At 38.3% G+C, this 20,633-nt stretch overlaps 3 long non-coding RNA genes across 3 annotated transcripts; all 3 read right to left on the bottom strand.

The window, feature by feature from the left end:
* Positions 1-3,730: 3,730 nt before the first annotated feature.
* On the bottom strand, positions 3,731-20,505 carry LOC118480429. Its single transcript, XR_004862686.1, has 4 exons — positions 20,316-20,505; positions 7,404-7,438; positions 7,271-7,316; positions 3,731-3,795 (listed from the first exon to the last, which is right to left on the bottom strand). It is a non-coding gene; the product is annotated as an uncharacterized LOC118480429 (long non-coding RNA).
* Positions 9,052-10,328, bottom strand: LOC110880258. Its single transcript, XR_002559304.2, has 3 exons — positions 10,182-10,328; positions 9,627-9,680; positions 9,052-9,361 (listed from the first exon to the last, which is right to left on the bottom strand). It is a non-coding gene; the product is annotated as an uncharacterized LOC110880258 (long non-coding RNA).
* Positions 15,804-17,081, bottom strand: LOC110880265. Its single transcript, XR_002559309.2, has 3 exons — positions 16,934-17,081; positions 16,379-16,432; positions 15,804-16,113 (listed from the first exon to the last, which is right to left on the bottom strand). It is a non-coding gene; the product is annotated as an uncharacterized LOC110880265 (long non-coding RNA).
* Positions 20,506-20,633: the final 128 nt, after the last annotated feature.

Below are 20,633 nucleotides of genomic sequence, written 5' to 3'. Positions count from 1 at the left end.
CTCCTTGACTTTTCACATCTCTTCGTCATATTGGAACTCATGTTAGCATATTACATTCACTTTATAATGCATACTTTATACATCATCGTCCTTGACGATCATACCGTATCGTGTAGATCATAATCTTTTATCACAACGATTTACATTCTCATCCTTTCATAAATATACATGCCTTCCTTATCTTTCTTAATATCAAATTTATCTTAACATTGTTTATAAGGCTTTAGAAATTGATTAGAATGAGTTCCCTATACTTAGAGACCCAAACCACATTTAAAAACTTTAAATGTTAGTATTATAAGTGTAAAAAGTTGTTAAATATCATAATTTACCTCATACACCATCAAACAACAACATATAACAATTTTATCAATCCTGTCGTAGGCTACAGTCTACAAACCGTAGCTTACAGTCCATTAATAATCAATAAAACAGCCCCTCCAGTACCGTAGCCTACGCTGAGCCGTAGGTTACGCTGCAGCCCAGCTACAGATTAATCAACAAAACAGCCCTTCCAGTACCGTAGCCTACGCTGAGCCGTAGGTTACGCTGCAGCCCAGCTACAGATTTACCGGTTTAATCCTTTTTACGAAAACGGCCGTAACTTTCAAACCGTTTGTCTGTTTTACCTCCCGTTTCTTCCTACATGATCGTAAATTAACATTCTATCATGTGAACTTGAAATTTAACATCCGGGTTAAGGAAATTCTTAACTTATACGTTTTCGGCTTATTATTTTTACGAAAACGGTCGTAACTTTCAAACCGTTTATCCGTTTTACTCGATTCTTTTTCCTACACAACTGTAATTTAATTCTCCATCACATGGAGTGAAAATCCAATATTTGGACTACCATAATCTATGACTTCTAAACCTTCAGCTTATTACCCTTCTACCAAATTTTGACCCGTTAATGCATATATCAACATAACTTGATTGTTTAACCTAAATTCCTCATGAACCTTATAATTTCAACGTCGTCTATCATATAAGGTCCCAATCACGGGTTTCTTACAACATCCCAACCCATTTCCACTTAAATTTTATTTTGACCCGTTAAGGGTATTTACGCATTTTTAAGGACTTTGACTCGCAAAGATCATACTTTTCGCTTTCATACATGTCCAAAGTAATCATTTAATCTAATGGCTTGTTTCTAAACAACCTTTTAAAGTCATTCGCCCGATATACCTATCAAGGGCATTTTTGTCAACTTCGCTCCATCCTTTACAACAAAGGACTTCATTGCATATTTAGCCAATCTCACTACTTAACTATAACTCTAATTACACATACCTGGCTCGGATCAAAGCTATGACCCGTTTTAATACTTCATCCGCTAAATTGCTCGTTAATAGCAACGAATTTCCTTTCGCTATTCATTTTGTGAATTCACAACGCTTGACAAAACAATTCATTAGTCGATATCGCCAAATCGTGATATCTTCACCATTTGACCCGTTTTATCTAAATATCCATTTTATCCTTGTGGGATTTTAATTATCCATCATCCCATCCATGTAACTTATTCCTTTGTTAATTCACAACCAAAATTACCATAATACCCTTTTATCCCTTTTTAACCATCAAACTTAGTTTCTTTTCATGAACACATGTTCCGACCCGTATCAAAACTTGTCGGAACTTCATACCTCATTTATAAACTTATCATATTCATAATCTATACAATGAATAGGTATTCTACAAGGAGGGTGTAATCTTAACTTACCTTGCATCCGAGTACGCTTCCCGTGCACATAAGTTCCATTTGACCCGCTTCTTTCCCAAGCTTCCATGTCGCTTATCAAGCATCAACTATCATATATCATTCTCAAGATAGTTAGCTTATTCATCATGCATCACAACCTTTTCATTACACGGATCTTATATGGAATTTATCATTCAACCTTATAACATGCTAATCTATCATTTCTTATCCGATTTCTTTAAACATTCACACACATGTTTGATTCCAAACATCATTAACATAAGTAAATCATCAATTTACATCACATTATCTAAAACCCACTTCATAACTACATTATTAATCACTTATTAGTGATCTAAACTTAAGTTCTTCATAATATCATCATACCCTTGGTGTATGTACTACCTTCTAAACATAAAGTACAACTAGTTCATGCACAATCTCCTAATCTCATACATAATTCATCAAATTCCACTTCCTAATCAACATAAATCATTCATGCATAAACATCAAACATATCATCCTCATATTTCTCCTAATTCATCTAACAAGAATTCATCATACCCACATAATACATCAATCTTTCAACAAGACTTTGACATAGGTGGTGATTCTAGTCACCATCTTCACCCTAACTAACGGGTTTCACCTCTAATCATCAAATTAACACAAACCATACGTAACCCATGTTCTATACGATGATTCTAACCCTTATACATGATCAATTTCATATTCACTCACGGATTTGAACATAACCCACTTCACACATGATCACCAATCTTAGATTTAAGACATACCTTATGATCCCCTCGTGAAGGTGATCATTAATCCGTGTTCCTTCTTGAATTTGAGCTTCGATTCACCCTTCAATTTGGTGATTTAGTTGAATTAGGGTTTGGAGCTCTTGAGAGCTCCTGAAGCTTCAAGAACACGCACGTATGTGTGTTTGTGTGTGTGTATAGACCTTTTAATTAGTAATCAACTTTCATCTGTTCCACTTTAGCCCCTCGGGTTTGCCTTTAAAACATAACTGACACTACCTTCCTCTTTTAATAGTTTTTACCATACAATTTACTAGGTTAAATAGCCTAGTCATTTATTTCATGATATGTCATATAGGAACATACGACAAACATAAGCATTCGGGTTTTGGGGTGTTACATCACCAGACCCGAGTTGTTCCACGTCTGCTGTATTCTAGTTGTGTCAAAAACTTCGGTTGCAAAACGACCACTTTTCTGCACAAAATTTGTGTAATTGATGGCATTGAACATATCCATTGTTTGATTTGCATAGGGAAACCATGTAAACAAAATAATTTCAAGTATTGTGAGAATAAAAAGAATTACATGATACAGGAAAAAGTAATATTTGTTTTGCTAACATGGAATTTTATATTACAAACAAATGTCATTTTTAGCTCAATAAGAAGATGATGATGGAATTCCTAATGCCTATTTATCGCAATAAAACCCTAAAAAAATGGAGGTATATAGAGCGCCATCTTGGTATCACAAAGACTTGCCCGAACCTGAATAATAAAGTCTTCATGGCAATTTGTTTGGGATTGCGTTTTCAACCTGATTATTTGATTATTGTGTTTTGAAATCGCAAAAAATCTATTTTGAGTGTTTGGTAAAAAATTAATAAAAAGTGATTTTTTACGTTTTGTAGAGTTCAAAACGTGATAATCCATAAGTAGGTCACCCCTTGCTGCAGGAAAACGTGATAATCCAAAAACTGATTTTTTACGTTTTCACTTGTTTATTTTTTTAAAATATATATACTTGCCAAACACTCAAATAGTTGATTATCTGATTATTGTGATATCAAACAACATAATCAAATCCAAACAATGTTGATTATCTGATTATTGTGATATCAAAAAACATAATCAAATCCAAACACTATCTTTCTGCAGCACGTTTTGTTACAGCTAATTGTCTGATTCTGATTATTCAAAACGCATAATCTATTTTCAAAACTCAACCCCAAACACCCCCTTATTCTCATGCTCCTTATTTCTATCCTCCTGATCACATGATATATGATATGGAGAGACGCTTTAATCTTTCGGCCCGTTTTTGCTGCATCATAAATTACATAAAAAAGAGTTATTAAGTTTCACAAGTAGACTATACTACATAGGTTGGTGTCACCCTGTTATTCATAATTATAATAAGATGGGTGAAGTTATTCTATAAAGGCTTCTAATTGTAAGAAGTGTAAGAAAGATTTATAGAGTGACAAATGTCCAATAACCTAAAATTAAACCCACTACATCACCACCCAAAACCTAAACACCCACCCCACCCCACCCCACCACACCACCACCCAAAAACCTAACCCCCCCCCCCCCGCGGCAAAGGAAAAAAAAAAACTATACCTCACCAAAAAAACCCCAAAAACCTACCCCCCCACCAGTGGCGAAGCTTGAGATTTCCGACCGGGGAGTCGAAAATGTATATACCCAAAAAATTCTATAAAACGGGGGGTCAAAAACGTATATACCCAAAAATTTCTATACGAAAACTACATACTCTCCACTACTGAGCAAAAAGTTCGGGGGGTCGACCGCCCCCTCCCGCCCCCACTATCCTTCGCCCATGCCCTCCACCCCCAAAAAACTAAACACCCACCCCCACCACCCAAAAACCTAAACCCCCACCCCCCACCCCCTCGGGAAAAAAAAAAATTTTGGGTGGGTGATGGGGGAAGAGGGGGGGGGTTAGGTTTTTGGTGGTGGTGGATGTTTAAGGTTTTTTTTTTTTTTTCTTTTTTTTTGTGTAGTGGGTTTTTTTAGGTTATTGAACACTTATCATTTTATGAATCCTTTTTACACTTCTTACAATTAGAATCCTTTGTATTTGATCCTAATCCACAATAAGATTACACCAACCCGTGTAGTTATAGTTATGAATATAACTCTGAGAAAGAGAGTCTATTATATAGACACCTACTTGACAACCCTAATTAAGCCATGCATTTCAAGCGGGTCTCTAATAAAAGAGTCTATTTATTCTTAATTGTTATTTAAGTTCCACAATACACTATAAAAAAACAACACTGTAAGGATAAAAACATATTATACTACAAAAATACAATAACATAAAGAGATGGAAATCTTATGTTTAGAATGTAAACATAATTGTGAGCTACAATACATTTATTTAAATTAAATTAAGTTGTCAATTGTGGAATAGTATTTCTTGTTTTTAATGAAATTTCCGTTGATGTTTATTTCTATGGAGATTTCAAAACCATTGTTTTTCAGTTTCGTTTTTGTTCCATAAAGTCGCGAAATATGGGTTTATGTCCGATAACGACCAAAGTGACGTTGTCGTTTTTGTTCTAAAATGGCAATGGTGAAACCTTTTTGGATCCACAGACAAAAAATTAAACATTTGAACTAAACTAGCAAAATAACCCAAACCACAGGCCAGAAAGACTAAAATGGCATTTAACTCTTTTTTGTATGGTAACTTAATTCTTTATACTACTAAAACACGTTGGAGAAAACTCACGAGCCTTATTAATACTCCGGTTTTCTTGGGTTAAGAAATGAAACCATTAGAATCTAGGTGTGAACCATAGTATTTGTTAAAATGAAAATCATATGCTTAGTACTATCTAGTTTTAAAAAAAATATGCAAAAGTAAAAAAAACTTAATTGGGAAAGTACTTGTAAGACTGTGGGGTATGAGGCTTGGGTTGGGGTGTGGGTTGGCTGAAAACACCTAAGCCACCACCCCGGGTGGGCTTGGGTTAGGGCTTGGCCCAAGGGGCGGGAGTTTAAAGTCGGGCGTGGGGCGGGTCTATGAGTATGACATGGCGGGTTCTCGTTGGCCAAACCAAACTAGCCGTTAGGCTAGCCGTTGGCCAACAGCTATGTTAAAAAAACAAAAAAATTTTATTTTTTTCACTATAAAACTCACACTTTTATTCCTTTTTTTACCAAATCCAACCACAATACACTCCAAATCTTCTATAATCATCTTTATTCTCATTCTACAAAACGAAAAATGCATCCTCATAATCATGGTTATGACTCGAACCACCCGTTTGCATTCCAAGAAGAAAATCCTAGCCCATCACCCAATTGTCCAATGCCTCGTCCATTTTTAATACACTCCTCTATGCCTGATATGACGAGTTATGCATCGTATCTTGGGAATCGTTTGTTTACTAACTTCCCACACACCGACGATTCTATACCTAGCCCGATGAACCTTTCACAAACGCCCATCAACCTTTCACCAACCTCCATCAACCTTTCCCAAACCGAAACCGTCCCCGAAACTCAACCACCCAACGATGGTCCTTCCGCATCCAAACCCATAAAAAAGAGAAGTCATAAGAAAAAAACCGAGGCGGAGAAAGCACTTGAAACCGCCAAACGAAAACAACAAAGATGGGTCGTTAACGAAGAACTTGCATTGGCGAGGGCTTGGCTTCAACAATCTCAACATCCAACTTTAGGTATTTTTAAATATTTTGTAGCCCTTATTTTAACTTTGTAATATATTAAATTTTGTTTTTATTAAAATAGGAAATTCTCAACATCGAATCCATTTGTGGGAAGCGATTAGGAAAGCATTCCATGAGAAATGGAAAGGGAGGTTTATCGTGAAAACCATAGCTTATCCTCGAAGTGGAGCGAGATAAGCGGCCAACTTACAAAATTTAGTGTTTTTTTAAATAAAGCAAAACAAAACCCAAAAAGTGGTGAAATCGAAGCCGACTTTGTGACAAATGCATTGGTTACATTCAAAACAAATGTGTGGAGCGACTTCCGTTTCATGCATTGTTGGGAGATTTGTAATTTTCATCCAAAGTTGGCGAATATCCCCAGTGATAGCGAAACTAACACGTCTTCCAAAAGGTCAAGGGCCTCGTCCCAAGCCCAATCTAATGCACGAGATCAAGAGTTGGAAGACTTTTTGGATGATTCGCCAAACCGGCCTGAATACGGAAGAGATGCCGCAAAAAGGCGCGCTCAAAAATCAAGATCGGGTACGGCATCGCCTTCAGTTGGGAGTTCGGGCTCGCGTAGGGGAGTATACCGCGATCAGTTGGATGACATTGCATGCAAGTTAGATACATTCAACGTATTCCAACAAAAAAGGGCCGAAATTCGAAAGAACAAAGAAGCTAGGGATGCCCTAAAACAAAGACGAGATGATATGAAATTTCTAGCCCAGCCCATTGATCACCTAGAGGGTGAAGAGTTGGAACTAATGTTGGAGACGAGAGAAGAGATAAAGAAAAAATATAAGCGTTAGGAATTTTTTTTATGTAATTTTCTTTATTTATATAATTTTCTTTATTTAAAAAAACATTAAAAAATTTAAATTTTTTGTTTTAAAAAATATAAAGTAGCCATTTGGGCTGGCCACGCCCCAAACCCCCGCCCCACCACACCGTCTGTGGGTCAGCCCAACGAAGCCCCCACAAGCCACGTGTCAACCCAAGCTCTAAACCCCCGTCTCACCATACCCCACGATCTAACAGTTTGTGATCTAAACACAACAATGGTTACTTTATATGAGAAGCTATAGTTACCTCAATATGAGTTTCTGGAGATAAATCTTCAACATTAAGAATATACCTGTACGTTCAACGATTATTAGTTCTCCTAAAAAGAATATATATTTACAAAATGATGATAATATAGGTATTAAAAAACGTAGCATACCAATGTCTTGAGAAAAAACTTCTCCAATGAAGTACCTATATCCACAAAAATGAATAAGTATGCATATAACGATTACAGCTGACGCTCAAGATTTTTTATTTCGGGTGATATATGGAATCCATTTTGTTACACAAACATGTCGTGATATTTTAAAATTTTCGCTAAATATCACATTGTTATGATTTGCTATGGTGTATGGAATTTTTTGCAGGACTAGGTGGGTTAGAAAAAAGAAGAGGGAATCTAGGTGGGCAATCAACTTGTGAGCTTTAATAGGTAGATCGCTGTTTGGTTCAGTGGTCTTTACCTCCTTTTCATAGGCCTAATCCGAGCAACCTGCAACTTCTGCACTGTCCTTTAAGATAGTTGTTTTAAGTTACAACCTTCATTAAGATCGCTGTATTGATTCACAACCTTCATTAAGATCGCTGTTTTGATCAACAGCCTTCTAAAAGATCGTTGTTTCAATACAACACCTTCTAATTTAGTACTATTTTTTTAGAACATAATCATGGCACACTCTCTCCATCCCATTTGGGTAGCTGCCCGTGCTCCCACAAAGTTTCCGATGACACAGAAAGTTGACTTGTTGGATTCATTGCCGTTGACAGAAACCTTTTTTCTTTTGTGAACCATTGCCTGTAGATTTTTACGTCAAGAATAAATATTTGAAAAACAAATACCCAAAAAAGAATGTTATAATAAACTGTCGTTGGAGCAAACAATGGAGATGACCGGAGTAAAAGAAGCCAGGAGATCCAAGGGGCAAAAAAGTAATTAACGCTAATATGATTTAGGTCTTCATCTTTAACCTTGTTGGATAATAAGACACATCTTAAAATCTACAAGAATCCGAATCTCGCGTAGGGGATAAATCCTAGCATTCTCCGGTAAGCATGGGCGTTTTCGGTGGTTCCACAAGGGTTTTTCAAAGTAGGGTTTGCCAGCATAGAGAAAGAATAATATAGTGTTATTTTTTAAAACAATGACAACAAAATGAACAATAAGTTACCTCTCATAATCGAATTTGGAGTAATTAATAACATAATACGCCATATGAGACTCTGAGTCTGGTTTTCCGGCGGGTACAGTGGTTCGATCTTCCGGATGATGCACCCTTGCAAGAGCAATTTCTGGCGATGATCCATCGGAACATTAGGAAGCATTGCGACGACGAGCTGGTAGACAGTGGCGGAACTAGAACAAAAATTCAGGGGTATCCAAAAAAAAAAATTTTTTTACCGTACAATATTAAAAAAAACAACAATACATAAAATAAAGTAAAACAAATACCTAATAGATTTTGTCCTCTTCTTTTTTTCATAGCTTGAAATCGTTCCATCACATCGTTGTCTTTTACTTCACTTAAAAAATCATTTTCGACCGCACAAACCATAGCATTGTTCAAGAATTCCGGACCGATTCGATTGCGTAAATCCGTCTTCACAAGCTTCAATTTCGAAAAACATCTTTCAACGGTTGCGGTTGCCACCGATAAAAGCAAAGCTAGCTTAACTACCCGATAAATTGTAGGACAAGAACTATGCGTTCCCGTTTCAACCATAACACGCGCAAGATCACTTATTCCATTCAAGTCTTCAAAGTTATCATCATCGCTTATTTGAAAGGGGCCAAAACTTAAAGGACACTAACAAGCTTCATTCGGCAAAAATACCAAACGGGTCAAATAAATTCGTAAGCAAAAATTTTTGCATTAACCATAGCACGACTAACTAGGAGGTGTTAAAATAACTTACAATCCAACATTCATAAACAACTAACATAGACTTCGACTACGAGTTCGACATCTAATAACAAACAAGTTTGGTTACTTACAAAAAGACCCATTTTACCAAAAAGTACAATTAACAAAAGTTTGACCCAAGCTAATATCCTTGCGGAAGCGTGCTTCATGGGTGTGTTCGATCCGAGTGACGCCATTTAACAAGTAGATTTACCTACATACAAGCAAACCGTTAGACATTCTCATTACAAAATTCATACGACATCAATTACAAGTATGGACCTCAAGTAAGCCTTTTAGACCTTCTTTCGGACATAAGCTCCTCTAAACTTCTCATTCTACCCTTTTAACTCGTTCGACCCTTATATAACTTACATGTACGACTCACATCAACTTGTCAAAATTAGACAATTCCAACCATTGAACAATAGGATATAACCACATTACATACTAATAATACAATGTAAGCAAGAACTTACCTTTGTCGTGTTTTGCTTGTGCTCCGGAATGGCTTGTGTCTTCCTCTTTTACTCCTACAATTCATAATCAACATATTTAAATCTCATGTCTTTATCTCTCATTCTAGCCGTCTAACATCCTACTCACATGAGATTATCTTTTTCACATAAAAGTTCTTCACTCAAGCATTTTAACAAACACTTGGTGTGCATATCATCAACAAAGCATATTGTACAAGTATTCTATGCATACTTTTCCTATTTCTCAACATTAACCATTATAGTCAATTAATTTCACATAATCAACATCTTATATCAAACATTCACTAATATTCTAACACATACAATCCTTACATCAATATTGCATGAATTTGAGTTGACAAGATCATCACATTTTACTATCTTCCTAACCTTCATAATGGGTCTTTCATATATCATCGAAATAATCAGAATTCAAGCATGATTTATCCTCCATATAATGATTCTAACATACATTCATAATCAATTTCAAGGAAACATCATGTTTCAATCAAGACCCACTTATGAAAAATCACCAAATCATAAAATTTGACTTACCATTCGATAGACTAACTTAGTTGAATGTTTCTATGTGCACATGCAATGATTTAGACCATGGATTCCCTTTCAATTTGCTGATTTTATGATGTTGAGGGTTTTGGTTCTTGCTTCTTTGTTCCAGGCGACACCCACACACACTGAAGTGTGTGTGGTGTGTGTTGATTTTCTTTTTAATATGTTAACTTTCCCCATTTCCTCCTTTAGTCCCTCATGTATATACATATGTTTTTAATTGACTAAAACTTACTCTTTTAGATTACCCTTCTTAGTGACATTCTAACTAAGTTTACATTTTTATCTAACTATATAATGTACATGCTTGTAGGTTTTGGGGTGTTACAAGTCCACCCCCCTTAAAAGAGGTTTCGTCCTCGAAACCCGGTTAACGTACCAAATAAAAACGGGTAGAGCTTCTTCATTTCATCCTCCGGCTCCCAAGTGAGATCCGATCCCTTTCTGTGTTGCCATTGGACTAAGACTTGCTTGATTTCCTTGTTACGAAGCGTCTTTACTTTGGAATCTTTTATAGCTACCGGTCTTTCTATATAGTTCATTTTCTCATCAATCTCAATGTCTTCAATTGGCACATGGGCCGTTTCATCCGCTAAGCATTTTCGTAATTGTGACACGTGAAAGGTATTATGAATCCCTTCCAAAGAAGTAGGTAGATTTAACCGGTAAGCCACCTTTCCAACTCGAGCTAGAATCTCGAACGGTCCGATATATCGGGGACCCAACTTTCCTCGCTTACGAAATCGAATTATACCTTTCCACGGAGACACCTTCAAGAATACTCGGTCCCCCACTTGGAACTCAATAGGGCGACTTCTTCTATCCGCATAGGACTTTTGTCGGTCTTGCGCCGCTTTTAACCGAGCCCGTACGACGTCGATCTTTTCATTGGTTATCGCCACCACATCATTCGGTGCGAGTTCCCTTTGCCCTACTTCTCCCCAACAAACCGGGGTTCTACACCTTCTTCCATACAGCATTTCATACGGCGCCATTTGTATGCTACTTTGATAGCTATTATTATATGAAAATTCTACTAGCGGTAAATGTTCATCCCAATTTCCCCCGAAATCCATCACGCATGCTCTCAACATGTCCATGAGAGTTTGAATCGTTCGTTCGGATTGGCCATCCGTTTGCGGGTGGTATGCGGTACTTAGATGCAATTGAGTACCCATTCCTTCATGAAATTTCCGCCAATAGCGGGAGGTGAATCGCGTATCCCGATCTGAGACGATAGACACCGGCACACCATGGCGGGAAACGATCTCATTCACATAAACTTCCGCTAACCTCTTCGAGGAATAGGTCTCTCGAATGGGTAGAAAATGGGCGCTTTTGGTAAGGCGGTCAACAACGACCCATATTGCATCATGCCCTTTCTTGGTTCTTGGAAGTTTGGTCACAAGGTCCATAGCCACATTCTCCCATTTCCACACCGGAATTTCTAAGGGTTGTAATTTCCCGTAAGGTTTTTGATGTTCCGCCTTAACTTGAGAACATGTCAAGCATTTAGATACATACTTGACAATGTCGCGTTTCATTCCCGGCCACCAAAAATTTTCTTTCAAATCTCGGTACATTTTTGTGGCTCCCGGATGAACTGAGTAACGGGACTTGTGTGCTTCTTCCAATAATAAGGTCTTTGCTTCACAGTATCGCGGTATCCAAACTCGCCCAAACCTTGTTCTTAACCCGCTCGTGTTTGCTTCAAGTTCACTTTCAAACCCTTTCGTTCTTTCACCTTTCGGATCGCCTTTATTCAAGGATTCGTCTTGCTCCTTTCGTATCGTTTCAAGAAGGGTTGGTGTAACTATCATTCTCATCGATTTCACTCGAATGGGTGGTGGGTACTCCTTCCGGCTTAACGCATCCGCTACAACATTAGCTTTTCCCGGATGGTAAAGAATGTCGCAGTCGTAATCTTTGATCAACTCTAGCCACCTTCGTTGCCTCATATTGAGATCTTTCTGCTCGAAGAAGTATTTAAGGCTTTTGTGGTCCGAATAAATGGTGCATTTCGTTCCATACAAATAATGCCTCCAGATTTTTAAGGCAAACACTACCGCCGCCAGTTCGAGATCGTGGGTTGGATAGTTAATTTCATGTTGCTTTAGTTGTCTTGATGCATAGGCAATGACCTTGCCCCGTTGCATCAAGACACAACCCAACCCTTGATGAGATGCATCTGCATAAACCACAAAGTCTTCTGTTCCTTCTGGCAGCGTTAGAACGGGGGAACTTGACAATTTCTCCTTTAACATTCGAAAAGCTTTCTGCTGATCATCATTCCATTCGAACCTTTCTTCTTTCTTTGTTAGTTTAGTTAAAGGGAGGGCTATTTTGGAGAAGTCTTGGATAAATCTCCGATAATAGCCGGCTAGACCTAGGAAACTTCTTACCTCACCTACATTCTTCGGGGGTACCCATTTCATCACGGCTTCTACCTTAGAGGGATCCACTAAAATCCCCTTTTCGTTAATTACATGTCCCAAAAACTGCACTTCCCTAAGCCAAAACGCACACTTAGAAAACTTAGCATATAATCTTTCCTTTCGAAGCGTTTCGAGTACCTGACGTAAATGACTTGCATGTTCAGACTCGCTACGAGAGTATACTAAAATGTCATCAATAAACACTATGACAAACCGGTCTAACATATTTCGGCATACCCTATTCATTAGATCCATAAAAGCGGCCGGAGCGTTAGTTAACCCGAATGACATTACCAAGAATTCGTAATGTCCGTAGCGGGTTCTGAACGCAGTCTTAGGTACATCCTCCTCCCTTACTCGTACTTGATGGTAGCCCGATCGCAAGTCGATTTTTGAGAACCAACTTGCCCCTTGTAGTTGATCAAAGAGATCATCTATTCTCGGAAGTGAGTATCGGTTCTTTACCGTGAGTTTGTTAAGTTCACGGTAGTCGATGCACATTCTCATCGACCCATCTTTCTTTTTAACAAACAAAACAGGCGCTCCCCACGGGGATACGCTAGGGCGTATGAAACCCTTGTCAAGAAGTTCTTGTAATTGGACCATTAATTCCCGTACTTCCGCGGGTGCCAACCGGTAAGGGGCTTTGGCTACCGGTTTGGCATTTGGTTCTAATTCGATACGAAACTCGACTTCCCGCTCGGGTGGAAGTCCCGGCAATTCGTCCGGAAATACATCCGGGTATTCATTCACTACCTTAGTATCTTCAAGTTTTAAAGCTTCTAATTTGGTATCAACTACATAGGCCAAAAATGCTTTACTTCCATTCCTCACGTACTTAATGGCTTCTAGGATAGTGCAAAATTTTGCTCCTACCTCCCTTTCCCCATGAATGGTTACCCGTTTCCCTTTAGGGGATGTCACATGAATAATTTTGTTTTCGCATAAAATTTCCGCGTGATAACGGGATAACCAATCCATACCTATCACTACTCTAAATTCTCCCAAAACCATGGGAATCAAATCAATATCAAAATCTTCATCATCTATGGTGATTTTACAACCTCTACATATTTCGTGCAAAAGGTAACTCTTACAATCGGCAATTTCTACTTCGAGAGGTGTACACATTCTTTCTATCGTGAATAAAGGGAAACGTACAAGCTCACTAGAAATGAATGACCTACTAGCTCCGGTATCAAATAATATATACGTGGGTATAGAGTTTATCATATAGATACCTAGATACCTGAGACCACATTCGGGTGAGCTCTTGCTTCTTCCGTGGATATTTGAAACATTCTTCCCTTTGCTTTCGCAGTTTCTTCTTTCTTTCCTTCTTTCTTCGGCCCTTGTTTGAGCTTTGGGCAATCGGCTTTCACATGGCCCGATTCATTACAATTGTAGCACACCCTCTTGGGATTCGGACAGTTATAGTACGGATGCCCTTCTTGCCCGCAATTGTAACACCCCTTCCTTCCCAATAAGCATTCACCGGAATGGGGTTTTCCACATGTTTTGCATCGTGGGAACCCGCCTCTGGAAGCTTCCTTCTTTCCTTGATCTTGCGTTTTGGGTTTCTTGGATGAGCCTTGAGTTGACCCCTTCTCGACTTGCCTTTTCTCCCCACGTTCATCTTGCCTCTTTATCTCGATTTCTCTATCCCTTGCTAAATCAATGATCTCGTCCAAAGTTTCACATTTTGAAGGAGTTATGAACTCCCGAATTTCAGCTTTGAGCATGCCATGATAACGAATAATCTTCTTCCTTTCTGTCCCAACTATTTCTTCACAAAACTTCAGCTGATCGAGGAAAGTGTTCGTGATTTCATTAACTGATTCATCCCTTTGTCGTAATCGGAGAAAATCTTCTTGAATCCGATCCACAGCTGATTGTGGACAATGGTACTTGATAAAAGGCTGTTTGAATTCTTGCCAAGTCAAGGTTTGAACTCGATTTTCTCCAATCTCCTTACTATACGAGTCCCACCAATCTTTAGCCCTCCGCATGAGTTGCCCCGTGGCAAACATGACTTGGTCTTCTTTGTCACAATGACTCCGAATGAATACCCCTTCCATGTTAGCTATCCATCTTTGGCATTCTATGGGGTCGATTTCCCCGTCAAAGGTCGTAGGCTTACATGCCATAAAATCCTTGTAGGTGCACCGTCTTGCCTCTTTCTTGCCTTGAATTCCAGCTATCATTTCCTTCAATTCATCCACCTTGCCCGTGATCATGTTTTCTACCGTACTAAGTACTTGGCCCTCCACCTCTTGTGCTAGCCTTGAAACATTTGCATCAATTGCCTTCATTACTTCATCGGAAATCATCTTGTTTAACTCATCTCGAGTTATACGTTCGGTAGTATGCGTATTTCCTCCACTAGCCATCTACAAATAAACATTCGTGTCAAGTATTATCACATTCGTTCTCCTCATCGTTCTATATACTATTCATTCTTAATAACTCATTCTCGTAAGTCATAAACTTCTTAAATCTTTCCTTTCAACATTCTAAGACATTAGTTACTTCATTCTTTTATATACATGACTTCCGTCCTTTTACACATTCGTCATTAAAACATGTTAATTATCTTAAATTCTTAGCTTCATAAACAATTTGAGGTGTTTCTTAGGTTTAACAAGTGTTCGGAACGGGTTTGGAAGCCTTGGAATTACAAACAAAACAATTCAGCAAAGCAGCTCAGGAGAGGGCGTCGCCGACGGCACAAGGCTGCGTCGGCGACGGTTCCCCAAAAAGTCCGTCGCTGAGTTTTCTCCGTAGGCAGGAAGTTAAGCCGTCGGAGCCTCCCAGTGCGTCGCCGACGCCCAAAAAGGCCGTCGCCGACGGTGCTTCTGGCCTGCAATCGCTGCTTAATCAGAACTTTCATTCTCAACCTCTTTTTCCAACCCGAAATGGTCTCGGGCAGCCCCGAAACCCCCCCATAGCGCACCTTAACGTCCCCAGTCATGTTATACTAACAATTAAACCATGACCCAATCCCATTTCTATCTATAAACATAAAATCTTTAAATTACTTACTTGCGTGGCGCTTTGGAACGAACACACTTTCACAAGAGCTTTCGGTTTGAGTTCGAGCACCATCACCTACTCGAATCCCTCAAACCTAGGCTCTGATACCAACTTGAAAGGGGCCAAAACTTAAAGGACACTAACAAGCTTCATTCGGCAAAAATACCAAACGGGTCAAATAAATTCGTAAGCAAAAATTTTTGCATTAACCATAGCACGACTAACTAGGAGGTGTTAAAATAACTTACAATCCAACATTCATAAACAACTAACATAGACTTCGACTACGAGTTCGACATCTAATAACAAACAAGTTTGGTTACTTACAAAAAGACCCATTTTACCAAAAAGTACAATTAACAAAAGTTTGACCCAAGCTAATATCCTTGCGGAAGCGTGCTTCATGGGTGTGTTCGATCCGAGTGACGCCATTTAACAAGTAGATTTACCTACATACAAGCAAACCGTTAGACATTCTCATTACAAAATTCATACGACATCAATTACAAGTATGGACCTCAAGTAAGCCTTTTAGACCTTCTTTCGGACATAAGCTCCTCTAAACTTCTCATTCTACCCTTTTAACTCGTTCGACCCTTATATAACTTACATGTACGACTCACATCAACTTGTCAAAATTAGACAATTCCAACCATTGAACAATAGGATATAACCACATTACATACTAATAATACAATGTAAGCAAGAACTTACCTTTGTCGTGTTTTGCTTGTGCTCCGGAATGGCTTGTGTCTTCCTCTTTTACTCCTACAATTCATAATCAACATATTTAAATCTCATGTCTTTATCTCTCATTCTAGCCGTCTAACATCCTACTCACATGAGATTATCTTTTTCACATAAAAGTTCTTCACTCAAGCATTTTAACAAACACTTGGTGTGCATATCATCAACAAAGCATATTGTACAAGTATTCTATGCATACTTTTCCTATTTCTCAACATTAACCATTATAGTCAATTAATTTCACATAATCAACATCTTATATCAAACATTCACTAATATTCTAACACATACAATCCTTACATCAATATTGCATGAATTTGAGTTGACAAGATCATCACATTTTACTATCTTCCTAACCTTCATAATGGGTCTTTCATATATCATCGAAATAATCAGAATTCAAGCATGATTTATCCTCCATATAATGATTCTAACATACATTCATAATCAATTTCAAGGAAACATCATGTTTCAATCAAGACCCACTTATGAAAAATCACCAAATCATAAAATTTGACTTACCATTCGATAGACTAACTTAGTTGAATGTTTCTATGTGCACATGCAATGATTTAGACCATGGATTCCCTTTCAATTTGCTGATTTTATGATGTTGAGGGTTTTGGTTCTTGCTTCTTTGTTCCAGGCGACACCCACACACACTGAAGTGTGTGTGGTGTGTGTTGATTTTCTTTTTAATATGTTAACTTTCCCCATTTCCTCCTTTAGTCCCTCATGTATATACATATGTTTTTAATTGACTAAAACTTACTCTTTTAGATTACCCTTCTTAGTGACATTCTAACTAAGTTTACATTTTTATCTAACTATATAATGTACATGCTTGTAGGTTTTGGGGTGTTACATTATTGTGTGACGAAATGACTCAATATCACCCAAAAGACTCCCTATTTCTTGTGTAGTAAAATCATCCGGGTACATCTTAGCAAACGCTAATATCTTCGATGGGTCAAACTTAGAAAAACCGTTAGAAGGATTTTGGTTTCGTCATCACTACAAAGAATTCAAACAATAAACAATCAAACTAACAACCAATTACCAATAAGTAACAATATTCATAAAACTAATCAAACCGCCATTAACAATAAGTAACAATATTCATAAAACTAATCAAACTGAAAGTCTAAATATTCATAAAACTAATCAAATATTCAAACTGAAAGTCTAAACAATCAACTAACAAACCTAAATACCTAATCAAACTTTAATATTCATAAAGTGATAAAACTAATAAAACTTCTTTGTTCGTGACCTTTGATTATCTGCAAGTGGAAAAAATCAAAGGGAAACTAATCAAAGTGATAAAACTAATAAAACTAATAAAACTTTAATATTGAAAAAATCAAAGGGAAACAAACAAAAAACAAACCTGCAAGTGGAAAATAATCTGCCGCCTGTTTGTTCGTGACCTAATGTGACCGACAACAGCAGTTCAACACTTCAGCCAAGCCAATTCTGTTCGATTGTTGAACTGTTCCCGTGTTCCGCCTGTTTGTTCGTGACCTTTGATTATCCTTGCATAATAATCTGCCGCCCAATGTTGTTGGGTTATTATTTTGTTATTTGGGTTAACTAGTATTGGGCTATCATTTGATTATTTGGGCCAACATAATCAGAATAAATTGGGCTTATTTCAGTTTGTAATTTTTTTTGAGGGGTGTCCTAGTAATTGTTGAGGGGTGTCCTTAGTATAAAAAACGAAAAAAAAAAATTTTTACACTAGCGGATAAAAGTTGAGCCGTAGCCCGGGCTACGCCTCGGACCACATTAGGTCCGCCCCTGCTGGTAGATGAAGGTGGTTCAAGATAGCGATCTTTTAGAAGGTTCTGGTTCAGGACAGCGATCTTTTAGAAGGTTGTGGTTCAAGACAACGATCTTTTAGAAGGTTGTGGTTCAAAACAGTGATCTTATTAGAAGATATTGATCCAAAACAGCGATCTTTTAGAAGTTTCTGGTTCAAAACAGCGATCTTTTAGAAGTTTGTGGTTCAAAACAGAGAATCTTATGATTTATGAAGGTTGTGGATCGAAATAGCGATCTTATGAAGGTTGTGGATCAAAACAGCGACTTTAAGGGACAAAATTCTGATGTTGCAGGTTGTCTCTGACCAGGCCTATGAAGAGGAGAGGAAGACCGCTGTTCCATTCAGCATCTTACCTAGATTCACTTGCAATTTGATTGCCCACCTAGAATCACTTTATTTTCTTCTAAACCACCTAATTCAGCAAAAAATTCATGGTGTATCGGGGCCGTGGTTGAGTCATGATTTGCCACATAAGACCATCTAAAAGCAAAAACCTAAAATCTCATAAAACGATTCTAATACTGCTTGAATGAGGTCAACTGGATTCGATATTGTTTTCATGAATTATATGTGCAATCCTTTAATTATATAGTTAAATGTCATTTTAGTCCCTGTGGTTTGGGTCATTTCACTACAAGAAACGGGTACCTTTAGCGGCGACGGAAATAACGGCGACAAGAGCAATAACGGCGACCTAGACACGCGTCGCGCCTATTGCTTTTTGTCGCCGCCAACCGCCACCATCAACCTCCGCCGTCATCCGCCACCATCAACCTGCTGACCATTGAAGCTTCATCGTTCACCACCCAGCAAAGCCGCCGTCATCCGCCACCGTCAACCACCGCCATAACAACCACACCGTTGTAGTTTTTGTAGTGTTATGTAGTGTTTGTTTATAGCTCCGTTCACTTATTTTGTACTTGTAAAAACCACGTAATGTAAATGGATCTTAATAAGAAATTAATCATGTTTTTTTTGTTGTTGTGTTTAAGTTTCATTTTCGAGTATAAACAAACAGTGATGATATGTTTGAAATCTGGAAATCCGTCTCCGGCGAACTTTCCGGCAATACTGTGGCAGAGGCATTAGCGGCGACGTATGCATTAGCGACGACATTTTGTTCAACAGCGGCCGACCTATACCGGCGACAATGTAGCGGCGACATGACACGTCGCCGCTAAAACCCAATAGCGGCGACAAAAAGGGCTATTAGCGGCGACACCTGTCTTCGCTAAAGTTACCCGTTTCTTGTAGTGTTTCGCCAGTTTGGTCCAAATATTTCATTTTTTGCTTGTGGGTCCAGAAAGGTTTCACTGTTGCCATTTTATTTCTCTGGGTTAACTTCATCCATTATTTCTGTTAACGAGAAGGGCAATTCGGTCATTGTATATGGCTGAATTGCCCTTCTAGTTAACAGAATTACATATAAAATAACCGAATTGTCCTTCTCGTTAACAGAAAAAATGGATGAACAACGGACTAAAATGGCAACGATGAAAACTTTTTGTCAGACAAAAAATAAACCTTTGGACTAAAGATCCAACAGATTTGGCCAAGTTATTGGAAAGGTACATAAGGGTGAAGGGGGTGCACACCTAATAGGTGAGTGCACTCTCTTACGCCAAACCAATCCCCGTGTGCCACGTCAACTCCCCTCTTAAACTCCCCTAACACCCCCATTTGATGGCGCCACTCCCCTCTTAACTCCCCTTATTTTTTTATTCAAAAAAAAAAAAAAAAAAAACAAGAAAAGCTTTGATTGGATGGATCCAAGGCTGGCCCCACACATTTCCCTCTCCTCCATCGGTGAACCCACGCCCAAGTTCAACCCCGAATCGGGACCCCGCTTTGATGGCGGCGGTGTTCCCGATCGGGGAAACCCCTCACCGAAGCCACCCACCGAAGACGCCCCGGACACCCTAAAAGACTTGACGCAGAAATTGATTTTTCTTGCCTTGGTGTAAGTGTACATCTAATTATGGTAATGACTACTTGAAATAGTATATTGTTTTGTTGAATTATATGTGTAATCCTTTAACTATTTGTGCTGGGTCAAATCAATTATTATAATTAACTTACCTCGATTTCTAGCGTTTCTTCAAGCTCTTTCTTAACAACATCCATCTCAGGACGCTTTTCTTGAGCCTGCAGACATTTATATGCGATTGTTGAAAATTTTCTCAAGGAGTGTGGGCTTATTTGTTCCCTTAAAATAGGATCGATAATATGGTCCAATTGATCATTAGCGTAGTATACTTGGGCTTGTGCTGGTAAACATGGCCGGCCCTGAGGGTGGGCGGGGAGGACCACCGGCCAGGGCCCGATATTTCTAAGTGCACATTATTCTAAAAAAATCCGATATGCATATGTAAAAAAATAAATTAATAGGGTATAATA

This window comes from Helianthus annuus, chromosome 1 (genome assembly GCF_002127325.2).
Source record: "Helianthus annuus cultivar XRQ/B chromosome 1, HanXRQr2.0-SUNRISE, whole genome shotgun sequence".
NCBI lineage: Eukaryota > Viridiplantae > Streptophyta > Magnoliopsida > Asterales > Asteraceae > Helianthus > Helianthus annuus.
The sequence above is the reverse complement of the archived record's forward strand: the minus strand, read 5'-3'. Positions and strand labels throughout refer to the sequence as shown.